The sequence below is a fragment of the Zea mays genome, chromosome 10 (genome assembly GCF_902167145.1).
Source record: "Zea mays cultivar B73 chromosome 10, Zm-B73-REFERENCE-NAM-5.0, whole genome shotgun sequence".
In the NCBI taxonomy this organism is placed as follows: Eukaryota; Viridiplantae; Streptophyta; class Magnoliopsida; order Poales; family Poaceae; genus Zea; species Zea mays.
The window spans coordinates 47,804,641-47,816,941 of NC_050105.1; positions in this window are offsets into that span (position 1 = coordinate 47,804,641).

Sequence of the window (12,301 nt, forward strand, 5' to 3'; positions counted from 1 at the left end):
GGAGTTTTTCAAGTAGCTGATAAAAGTTCACAAAATAAAATGCAGCGGATGATCGATATCGTCGGTAGCGAGGAATCGGGCAAGGCCTAGCCCACTACTCCTCTTGCTCCTCTCCTCCCGAAGCAGCATCCCACTCGACCGTCCAACCCGGTGGCAGGGTGGTAGGCCAAGTCATACCATCAACCATATCCTGAAGCATACCTGCAAAAATTATGCCACAAGCAAGGCTGAGTATACTAATACTCATCTAGACTTACCCGGTGTGAGGAAACTACTCCTCTACCTCTAGACCATGCAGCTGTTTGGCTGAGGGGTTTGGTTTGCCCAAAGCACTAGCAAAGTCTAAAATCAAAGTTTTAGCTTTTCAATTTCTAGTACTATTATCTTAGCTAGGTTTGCTCCTTCTAAGCATACATGGTAACACGCATTTAGTGCAAACAACAAGTTATCTCATGTAAACCTCATTTCACTTCTTACTCAATGTAGTACAAGGGGTCAAGCAGTCTCGTTAGCTGCGAGAAGCAGACGATTCGAATCGAGTTTTATCCTTGCAAGGTAAACCTAAACACACAACATGTCAAGGCACTCCGTCCCCACACATGTCAACCGTCCCCATCGATTCCCCGGTCACGGCCAGGGCTCACCGCCTTGGCATACAATGCTCCACTGACCCCGACTGCCGCCGTGCAGTGACCGCACTTGTACCCACCATAGCTAGCATGGGAGACCCAGTCTCAGGACGAGTCAGGGGAAAAGTCCGCGCCTGACTTCACTCAGGTACTAGGTTTACTGGTTACCATATTTCCCGACATGTGTTTAGTACGTTCAAACGCTTGACTCAGGTAGCCACAAATTAATCCTTAATTCCTTTTCTCGTCTCATGGACAAGGCATCCTCCCTGGATCCAAGTCCATAGACCATCATAGATCCTGTTATCAAATGAATACAATCAATTCCTGACCTCGCGCGAGTGCTAAAAAAATCACTCGACTTCTACCGAGATCCTGATTAGCATAGCAGCTATTCAACCTAGCATAGTAGTATTCATCTCAAAAAGGAATCCTAAGTTCATGCAACTACAGGTTTCAAGCAACTCCTACACTTAAGTGCACATTACAAGCCTACAAACATTAAGTGTAATAAAGTAGCATATATAAATACGGTTATGCATAAACCGGGGCTTGCCTTCAAATGCTGGGGCTGCGGGGAGATCTTCAGTGGCAGTCTCAGGAGCTTGCTCCTGGTCTTCCTCGTGGACAGCTCCTTGCTCGGGGATGAGCACATACTCTTCGTTAGCGAGATTACAATCTAATGAATGCAATGAGTAAGATATATGCATGGTATGATATGAAATTTTAGCAATTAGACTTGGATGGTGAAGGATCAATTTAATAAGGTAGGGCTTAATCTTGTTACTTGAAGATCCCTGGGGGTATACTTAGTAATTTAGGGCCAAGCTTAGTTAAACTAAGTGGTAAGTCCATTTTGATGTTCCACTGAATTCTTTTTAATGTCTTAGTGAAAATTTATCAAGACTTCTAGTTGAACTTATTGGAGCGAGTTTTATGTTTCATTTCTTTCCTTCTATTTCTCTTATGCTTTTAAGGTGGGTTTGTACTACAAGTCATCTTAATAAATTTCCAAAAATTCTGCAAAAATTACAGTGGCTTCTTACTAGTGTATAATTCTCGTCTAAAAATTTAGGGTTTAAAAAGTAAGTAGTTCTCTCTGTATAAAATTATCAAACATTAGGGCAGAAGGGGTGTTTTGAACTACAACTACCATTTAACAGTAGGTTATTCTCTAAGACTTATTTTTGCTGGCATTTAGATGTTATGACATGACTTTGTACAAACGTTTAGCCACTAATATCCTTTAGTCATTTTACTATGATTTTCTAAAGTTTCTAGTCAAAGGGGTGCTTTCTACTACCATTATATTTGAAAATATCAAACAATAGATTTCTGATTTTTCCTAGCTTCTTCTTTGTGCAAGAGCAACCATTTTGAAGTTTGGCATCTTTTTGCTTAAGGGAAAGGTGGTAGGAATTATTTGGATTAAATGGCCTTTTTCATAAAGTATTGGCAATGGGTATTATTTTGCAGCCTTCAATTGGGTTTTGCATTTTTCTCTAGTGGCTTATCTTATCATTGATCTAGTAAAATTTTATTTGCCCATTATTGCACTATTTTTGGGTTGCTCATGATTTATTGAGATAGGACCCAATATCAAGTTTTATTTGTTTACCCTACTTAAAATGATGGGCTGGGGTGGTTATCATTTTTGTAGTGGTGCCTTAGTGGTTGTAAGTCCACTAAATTTTTATTAAAATTTTTTGAAATTGTTTTTATAATTCTAATAATTGTTTTCTAGATGGAATAATGCTAAATAAAACATTTCACTTTAATTTTGTTCTGGACTAGAGGTCTCTTTATTTTTCCTAGGTTCTCTATTAGTTAAGTAGACTAGGAAAAATAATTGCATTCACTGTTCATTATCTTCTAATGCCTTTCTGATTTTCCTATGTTTTAGGCAAAAATGGCCTTTATGGGATAACCCTACTTAAACTTCCAATTCTGGGGTGCCTAGTATTTTTAAAAAGTGTCTAATTGGGGTTTGAACATCTACAAATTTTCTTAATCCTAGCACAGAAGCATAACAATTTTTCTTTAAATAAATAAGGTTTGGTCAGTTTCTATAATTAATTTCAAACTCAAAAATTTAAAACAGAAAGCATAGGGTTCAGTATTTTTAATTGATAGCCCATAATATTTTGAATCTAGCAAAATTGGTTTGACATTTTTTGGTTAAATATTCCTCAAGTTGTTAATTTCCTAAGTCCTCTGCTGAATAATAAAAGATTAATTGGAAATGGTTTAAAGAAAACCAGTTTTGCGCTGGGGTCCCTGGCGAAAGATCTTAAAGGAATTACTGACAGGTCTTCGAGGCACTATTTAATTGAGTCTACTGCTCTGCAGAAAACCCCCTAGGGTTTCTGGAAATCGAACCCGCGGTCCCTCCCTAATGGAACAGTGGCCGCGGAGAAAGAAAAGGCAGAGGGGCTTATCGGTGGCGAGGTTGCTCTCGTGAGGTGGTCGAGGATGTAGGGGACGTCTCGAGGGTCACGGCGATGTGCGGGTCGCCGTCGGTGATGGTCGGAGTCGGCCGGTCCACGTGCGCAGGCGGAGGTGTTCGTCGGCGGCGAGGAATTTGGCCTACTCACGGCGCGATAGGTCAATTGAACGGGTCAGAGAGCTTCACGGGATGCTAGGGAATACGTGGGTGCAAGGAATTGGAAAAAGACTTACTGGTTAGCTCGGTCCACGCGCGGCGGCAGAAGACCGAAGTCCGGCGAGGGTGAAACCGCCTCTCCGGTGAGGCAATGCCTCGGCTCAAGCTTGGAGAAGCTTCACGCCTTCACTGGGAAGCGATCTTGGGGCTAGGGCGAGGCTGGGGTTCAACGGAAAAGGCTGGCCACGACGGCCGTGCTTGGGCAGAGATGGCGGGCGGCGGTGCTTGCTTTTCACGGTGAGCTCCGGTGATCTCTAGCTCGGGCGAGGCTCTGGGTGTGCAAGTGCCAACGGCTAAGGCCTCTGGAGGCATTTATAGGCGAGGGCAAGGCACAGACGCGCGGGGTGGGGCGACCACGTGCAGGGCGCGCGCTGCCGTGGCCAGTCTGCGCTCGGCCGGTCAGGCAAGCGATCGAACACGTGACTCTTTGCTTCTGCCCGAGTTCAAGCGCTCATAGGTTGAAGATCTTCGCGAATTTGGGCATGATCACTGCGCAAGATTTGCTCCCCCGACAGTGCTTTGTCGTTTGTGTGTGGAAGTCGAGCGGTTTGGGGCAGTGTACAGAGAGTTGTCGTGTCACAAAGGTGGCAGTGTCACAAGGTTGAGTCCCGAGGTAAAACCATGTCAAGAGCGTGTCAAACGGTGGAGAGAGGTTTCCAAACTTTGCCACGGTGTGTTCAAGGGAATTTGGCGCCAGTTTGATATTTGGACTCGTTTGATTTGAGTTTTGAAAACAGAGAACGCGATTGATCTTTGGAAAGGGGCTGAAATTCAGATTTCTGAATTTCTGAATTTCCCCCAAGTGTATTAGTTTAGGGGCTGTTTTGGGGATTTTGAAAAGTTCAAATGGCAAACCTTCCTTACTATGCTTTGTTGGTTAATTAGTGAACTAAAACTTTGTAATTTGGTTTTTACCAAAATTTGTATTTTTCTCCCAAGATTTCTCCCAAATACCCTTTATGCTTAAATGGTTTACTTAGGATTAATTAGGGTTTGAGAGTTTTCCTTCCGTAAGATTCATGACAAGATTAAGGAGAGTTTGAGAAGACTGATTATAAATCTTTGTTCTCATTTTTGATGTTTATCCCTTCATTGGGTTTACATGTGATAATAGTTTGGGTTAGCTTAAGGAAGAAACCCTAAGTGACACTGGGGTGTCACACCAACTTTCTCTTCAGGTGACTCGTGACGTCACTGGTAAACGTAGCAATACAGACAAACATGATATAGACAAAATTAACATCACATCAATCATAAGCACAAACTGAATAATAATAATCTACGCATCGTAACGAGATCGTGGAAACGAGAATCACTAAATTCGGAGTTACGGTTAAGGAGTTATGATTTATGGAAGATCTATGCGTTTAAACTATATTATAAATTGATTAGTATACACCATATGAGAGAATATTCTATGAATGGATTATTCCAGCTTAAGTGCCCAAGTCTCGCCTTAGAGGCAATGACACACTTAAATCGGAATAAACTGACAATTCCTCGGATCTAGTCCGATGAAGCCACTTACCAAGGATCGAATACCACTAGCTCACTCGAAGGTGAGGCACAGAGAAATACAATAAAGCATAATACCATAAATTTAATAAGTATCAGTAGTGATTACATTATTGGAATTTCAGAAACAGTAACCATAATTTTTGATGTAGCGGAAGTAACTAACGGAGAAAACCGAGTAGCAAGGCGGAGCCTGGCCACGCTACTCCTCCTGGTCCTCCCCTACGGAAGCAGTAACCCTCTTGACCATTAATTCAACTTTAATCTTTAATTATAACTTAACTAGAGATCATATTTTAATCAAACTATAATTATGGATAGGTTAGCTTTGGTTTAGCAAGGTTAATCTAGTAGACATAGGATAAATAAATACCTAACTCTAAAATTATGCGATATGGTATAATTGATGTTGTTACTGTATAATAAATATTCATATGAAGTTAACATAACTTGAACGGATCAATTTGGAGTTAAAACAAAGAAGTTATGAATAATCTAAGTTTCTCACATTTATTTTTATCCTGAAAATCATTTTAGATTTTAATTTTGGAAATTATCCAACTTGTGGATCCCGGTCACAAATCCTCCTAAACTCAGGGTCATTTTTATAAATAACCTAGACCGATCGTAACCTATATTCTATAGGAAAGGATGTCGGGTTGTTTTCTGGAAAATGTAAGGGCTCTTTTGCAATTTTGTCGTGGCCGAAGGGGTATTACGATATCCCAACCGTCAGATCGGAATCTGGCGACCCAGATTAGTTATCATGAGTATGCAACATGGACCCTCACATTAAAATCCCGCGGTTAGGGTTTTATGAAGATGGGATCTAATCTCGGTCATCGACCGACCATCCCACGACCCAGATTTCAAATGAAAGCGATCAAATCTTGGCCGCACAGTTCGGAATCAACGGCCACAGTTGCATCGCCCCGAATTTGTAAATGGATTGGATCTCGACCATTTATCCCAGGATGGATGGTGCAGGGGGCATCTTCTTCATGTGCCTGGACGCAACAGCCGAGCACGACGGGGCGCATGCCTGAGACAGTGGCGCCCACACCGGAGAACGCGGACACGGCGTGCAAGGATTCCTCCGCCAAATCAGATGTGTGCTACACTAATTGGAGAGGAGGGTGAACCCTGTGCAGTGCGTCTTACCATCAATCTGTGCACGAGCGACGCATGCCATGGCGAGGTGGCTTGCGGCAGAGATCCGGCTCTGATGTGAAATTTCGGAGTACCGACCGCACCGTCTGGCTAGGCTTAAACCTCCCCCGAATTCCACGGATCCCGAAGAAGGGCCACAATGAATCGTCTGGGGCGAATAGGCTACGTCCCCGTAGAACATCAACAGCGGCATCTCCTCTGCTCTCTACCGGTGATGGTGAGACACACTCTCCTTCCCAGATCCCTCGGCGCACGTGTACACCATGGCATTTGATGGGCGAGGGTGCGACGACGTTCTATTTTATAGGACGGGGTACGAGGCCGAGATGGATCGACTGATGAACGTGCAGCTGTTACATGGTTGTTGCTAGTTTGTTACGCTGGCGGGGATAGAGTGACAAGATGGTCCCACATGACAGTGGACGGATGTTGAGTCCGAGCGCGCATGAAAGGGGATGAGAGAATGAGCCGCGGGCCCAAGCTATCGGTAGTGTTGGGTGGAAAGCCTGCCCTGTGGGCCCCGTCTGTAAATGGCACCAGCGTGGGAGTGGTGGGGTTGGGCTGCTTAGGGGGGAAAGGTGAGTGGGCCGAGGACTGGGATTCGGCCCAGGCGAGCAACATGTATGTTTTCTCTTTTTTTTCCTGTTTTCCTTATATATATATATATATTTCCAATTTCAAATGGACTTCAAATAAAGTTTAAATTCTATACTTAATTGTAATGCACAATCAAAAAGGATACCGACATGATAATCAAGTTATACCTATTTTGGATGTTTTATTTATTATTTTCTTTCTTTAAGTATATGCTTCTAATTAGTGATGCACACACATAAACTTTCTTGTAAATGAAATTACTCTTTGAATGTATGACCTAATAAGAATATAATTCAACTAATCAATGATTTGATACCTATTCATTTTAAGAAGATAATTCCTGATGTTTAATCCTTATTAAAAGGTATTTTAATTAAAGTTTTCGTGTTCAACAATATCTCCAAATTTATTATCAAAAAGGGATATCTTAATAATTCTTTTAAGAGGGTCATCTATTTAAAATCTTATAGAAGGATTTCCAAATACCAAAAATAGGATATTAAGGTGTTACAAATCCTACCTCCTTAAAAGAAATCTCGTCCTCGAGATTAGTAAGAAAAGGGATATAGAAAACCAAATGTTTGGTTGTAGCATAGCTTCGAGTTTTTTTTCCAAATGTTTTTTAAGCACAAATGTTTTTAGTTTTTTTGAGTCATTAAATAAGGAGATGATATGGGTCTATTATGTTTAGCTATTAGGCAAAATTAGAGAAGGTTGGGGTAATAAGGATTAGGGCAAGGAAATATTCCATCATGGATGGTGGATCTTGACTCATCTAGCGATCTAGCTTGATCTTTGAAGACCTGAGTTGGTGTTTATTCTTCCTTGATGAGGTTGGTTATCTTCAGTCTTCAATCTTGTAGTTAGGGAGATCCAGTTAAGATATATTATAGGCAGATAGTAGATAAGTAGCATAGGCTGAGTGTATTATTAAAAGATCTAGTTTGGTTGGGCTAGATAGTTTATGCAATCCTCTGTCTAGTTTAAGTTGTTGCGATACCAATTGTGGTTGCATGGGGTAGGTAGGTTAAACAGAGTTTTACTTTGCTTTTGGGATAGAAGAACTAGGCAACCTATGCTGTAGGTTAGATCGTTGTGTACAGACGGGTTGGTCTAAGACATTAATTTAGGTTAAGATATGTTTGTAGAAACGGTGTCTAACCCATTTCACTAGATTAACTAACCTATTTAATATCTCAATTTAGATTGGATCATATTAGCTTAGATAGGATCTAGATTAGTTTAGATATTTCTAGTTTAGATTAGTTGAGATCTAAGTAAATTTGGGTTAGATCATGTTTGTTATTCTAGGATGGGATAAATATGCTTATTAGGACAAGATGAATATATAAGAATAAGATGGAATTTTTTTAGATTAGTTAGATCTATTAGGATAAGATAAAATCTTTTTAAGACAAGATGAATTTATTAAGGTAAGTGAGAATCTTTTAAGATAAGATGGATCTATTAAGCTAGATATATTTTTAATGGGGGATAATCTATGTTGTCTAGTTATTTTATAAATATTCTCCCTTATGCCTAGGTGTATATGCAGATGCAATTGTGGAAATTACTCCACAACTCATCACACTCAATCAAAGATCCAAATCAGACAAGTATCATAAGAACAAACATTGCAACACATAGATACCTATAAAAATAGTTTTGTTTTTGTTCCTATGAGTAGGTATCCTATTCCTAAAGGTTACTTTAGGTACATAATTTCAAAGTGTGAAATCCATATTTGTCTTTAGAAGCAAAAAGGTAAGAGTAATCAGAGTAAAGCAGCAGCAGATGAGAAAAGATTAAGGTAAGTTCAGAAAGAACCAGAGTAGCGAAGGTAAGTAAGTAAGGGTTGTCTAGTTCTATCTATGTTTCGTCCTACAGTGAACATTTCTCTGATACCACTTCTGTAACACCCGGGTTTCGGGGGCACCAAGACCCGGGCACGAAATAATCACCAAGTGTGCTGGAACCAAGTCTCACACATATGATGAATCATGGTACAGAAATGAATGTCACATCTTTACTATATAATAGGAGTTTTGTACAAAATAAATAAATAAATACATCATAAGGAGACAACAATCCAGCAACCCAAAGTTGACTGAGAGACGACAACCTAGACCTCTCACAGACAAGTATCATAAGAACAAACATTGCAACACATAGATACCTATAAAAATAGTTTTGTTTTTGTTCCTATGAGTAGGTATCCTATTCCTAAAGGTTACTTTAGGTACATGATTTCAAAGTGTGAAATCCATATTTGTCTTTAGAAGCAAAAAGGTAAGAGTAATCAGAGTAAAGCAGCAGCAGATGAGAAAAGATTAAGGTAAGTTCAGAAAGAACCAGAGTAGCGAAGGTAAGTAAGTAAGGGTTGTCTAGTTCTATCTATGTTTCGTCCTACAGTGAACATTTCTCTGATACCACTTCTGTAACACCCGGGTTTCGGGGGCACCAAGACCCGGGCACGAAATAATCACCAAGTGTGCTGGAACCAAGTCTCACACATATGATGAATAATGGTACAGAAATGAATGTCACATCTTTACTTTATAATAGGAGTTTTGTACAAAATAAATAAATAAATACATCATAAGGAGACAGCAATCCAGCAACCCAAAGTTGACTGAGAGACGACAACCTAGACCTCTCACGAACTCATCACAGCATTCTCCATGCACCTCATCCTGCGGTACCTGTTCTTGACCTGTGGGGGGGTGTGAGACAGCAAGGGTGAGCTCACATATGTTCATCGCTCAACTAGTTGTGGGGAAAATGTGTATGAACTCACCAAATGTGGGAGTTCATGTGAAGTGTAAGGCTTACCAAAAAGGATGGTTAAAGCTGAGCATTGCTTTTAAAGTTGGTCAAAATTTTATTAGCAGTTGCTAAGTGTAAGTATATACCAACCCAAATAAGTAATATATCAAAATTTGGTAACAACACCTGCGATGCAATGCATATGACAAATTTAATTTAGTTCCATAAATTACTCATGTGAGTGTCCGAGGTGCTCATGACCGTGAGCACGACTGATATACCGGTTTTACACTCTGCAGAGGTTGCACATCTTTACCCACAAGTCATGTTACCCATCTACCAAGGGATCATGACTTCCCATACACCTCTACCAAGGAGGCGAGGCAGGGTAACACTACGAGGCCTTTACAAAGTTCCACTAGCTTCAGAAAACCCGCTACAGTTTCTAGAAAGCTCCAATGCAGGGACCCCTCGCCTAACCGTCATCGCAGCAAAATCAACCCAAGGGCCTCCCTACACTAACCACTCCCCTACTGCCCTTGCCCCTTTCGGGTGAGGTAGTCCTCCACTAGCTTTCCTAATTAGTCAGCCAAGGGCGTTCCATACCATCCTTGTGGTAGCACTGTTTTCCCGGGTGGTTCTCCATGATCCAATTAACATAATGATCTTATCTTGAACAGTGAATAACAAACTGATAATAAAAGTATGATCATGAATAATGTGTATCTTCATACCCAAAAGCACATAAAGCAATAGCAGGTACTACCCAAAATTCAGTGGTAAACAAGGTATAAAGATATCCAAACTAGGGTAACCTATTGGGTCACATCAAAATTAACCTATGCAGATCATTATGATTAATAAGAACATGATTGGGGAAAAATAAGTGATCAAGGGCACAACTTGCTTGGGACTTGAGATTCCAGGTACCAACTTGCTCTTCACGTGGCTCATGACCTCACTGCTAAACATAGAAATACACACAAACATGGTATATGCAAAATTAACATCACATCAATCATAAGCACAAACTAAATAATAATAATCTACGCGCCGTAACGAGATCGTGTGAACGAGAATCACTAAATTTGGAGTTACGGTTAAGGAGTTATGATTTATGGAAGATCAATGTGATTAAACTATATTATAAATTTATTAGTATACACCATATGAGAGAATATTCTATGAATAATTAAGTCAACTTTAATCTTTAATTATAACTTAACTAGAGATCATATTTTAATCAAACTATAATTATGGATAGGTTAGCTTTGGTTTAGCAAGGTTAATCTAGTAGACATAGGATAAATAAATATCTAACTGTAAAATTATGCGATATGGTATAATTGATGTTGTTACTGTATAGTAAATTTTCATATGAAGCTAACGTAACTTGAACAGATCAATTCGGAGTTAAAACAAAGAAGTTATGAATTATCTAAGTTTCTCATATTTATTTTTATCCTAAAAATCATTTTAGATTTTAATTTTGGAAATTATCCAACCTGTGGACGGCGACCACAAATTCTCCTAAACTCAGGGTCGTTTTTATAAATAACCTGGACCGATCGTAACCTATATTCTATAGGAAAGGATGGCTGGTTGTTTTCTGGAAAGTGTAAGGACTCTTTTGCAATTTCGCTGTGGCCGAAGGGGTATCACGATATCCCTACCGTCATATCAGAATCTGGGGAACAAGATTAGTTCTCATGAGTATACAATGTGGACCCTCAGATTAAAATCCTGCAGTTAGGGTTTTATGGAGATGGGATCTAATTTCGGTCATTGGCCGACCATCCCACGACCCAGATTTCAAATGAAAGAGATCAAATCTTGGCCGCACAGTTCAAAATCAACAGCCACAGTTTCATCGCCCGAAACTGGTAAATGGATTGGCTCTCGACCATTTATCCCAGGATGGACGGTGCAGAGGGCATCTTCTTCATCCGCCTGGACACAACTGTGACACCCCAGTGTCACCTAGGGTTTCTCTCAGGTGCTAACCCAAGAACCATCATTTTATGTGAACCAAATTGAGCATGAGCATCAAATTAACTTGAGAATAAAAGATCTACTAAGTGTATATCTAAAGAATCATGTTCCAAACAAGAAAGATTTTCAAAAAGAGCAAAATGTTGAAACCCTAATACCAAACCTAATTGAGCTCTTTAAGTAGAATTGAAGAAAAGGGGCAAGAGACTAGGAAAAATATAAAATCAAGGCTTAGGCCAAATAAACATTGAAGTATACTAAATAAGCAACAATAAAGATTATGAAAGCTTGTCCAAAATAGTTTAATAAAACCCTAAAACAAGCTTCTCAAGTAAGGGTTCAATGGGGATTTCTGAAATTCAGAATTCTGAATTTCAGCCCTTGAGCTAAAGACCAAGCGTGTTCACCTTGATCCCTAGCTCAAATCCTAATGACCCCATTGACAAAATTGTGCCTAACTAATCCCTCTGTCACATGCCAGAAGATGGCATTGGGACGTGAGCCCTAGACACGACAAAACCCAGGATTTGCCTCAGGCTCGGGTAGGGAGACAAACTAGATTTCAGGGCTCCAAATCTTTGAAACCAGTAGGCAAAATCCTATGACCCCCACACAAGATCGGTAGCTTGTAGGGAGGAGAAGAGGTTTTGTGCACTGACAAAGGCAAGAGCAGGCTCGGATGAATGACCACACGTGCCAGAACTTGGGCAGAATGAACGTGCACACGTGTTCGACCCTGGTCGGCACGCCGGCGTTCGCCCAACGCTCGCGCGCTCGCCCCAGCGTTCGGTCAAGTCCGCCGCACGCCCTCGCCCTCGGCCGTGCCCGCCCGCGCCTATAAAGCCTCCCCAGGCGCGCCTCACCTCACCCCGTGCTCACCTTCGCCGGCCAGACGCCCCTCCTTAGCTCTGGCGAGCTCTTTTCTGCCCGCCATTGCCACCCGAGCCTCGGCCACCGTGGCCAGCCCACT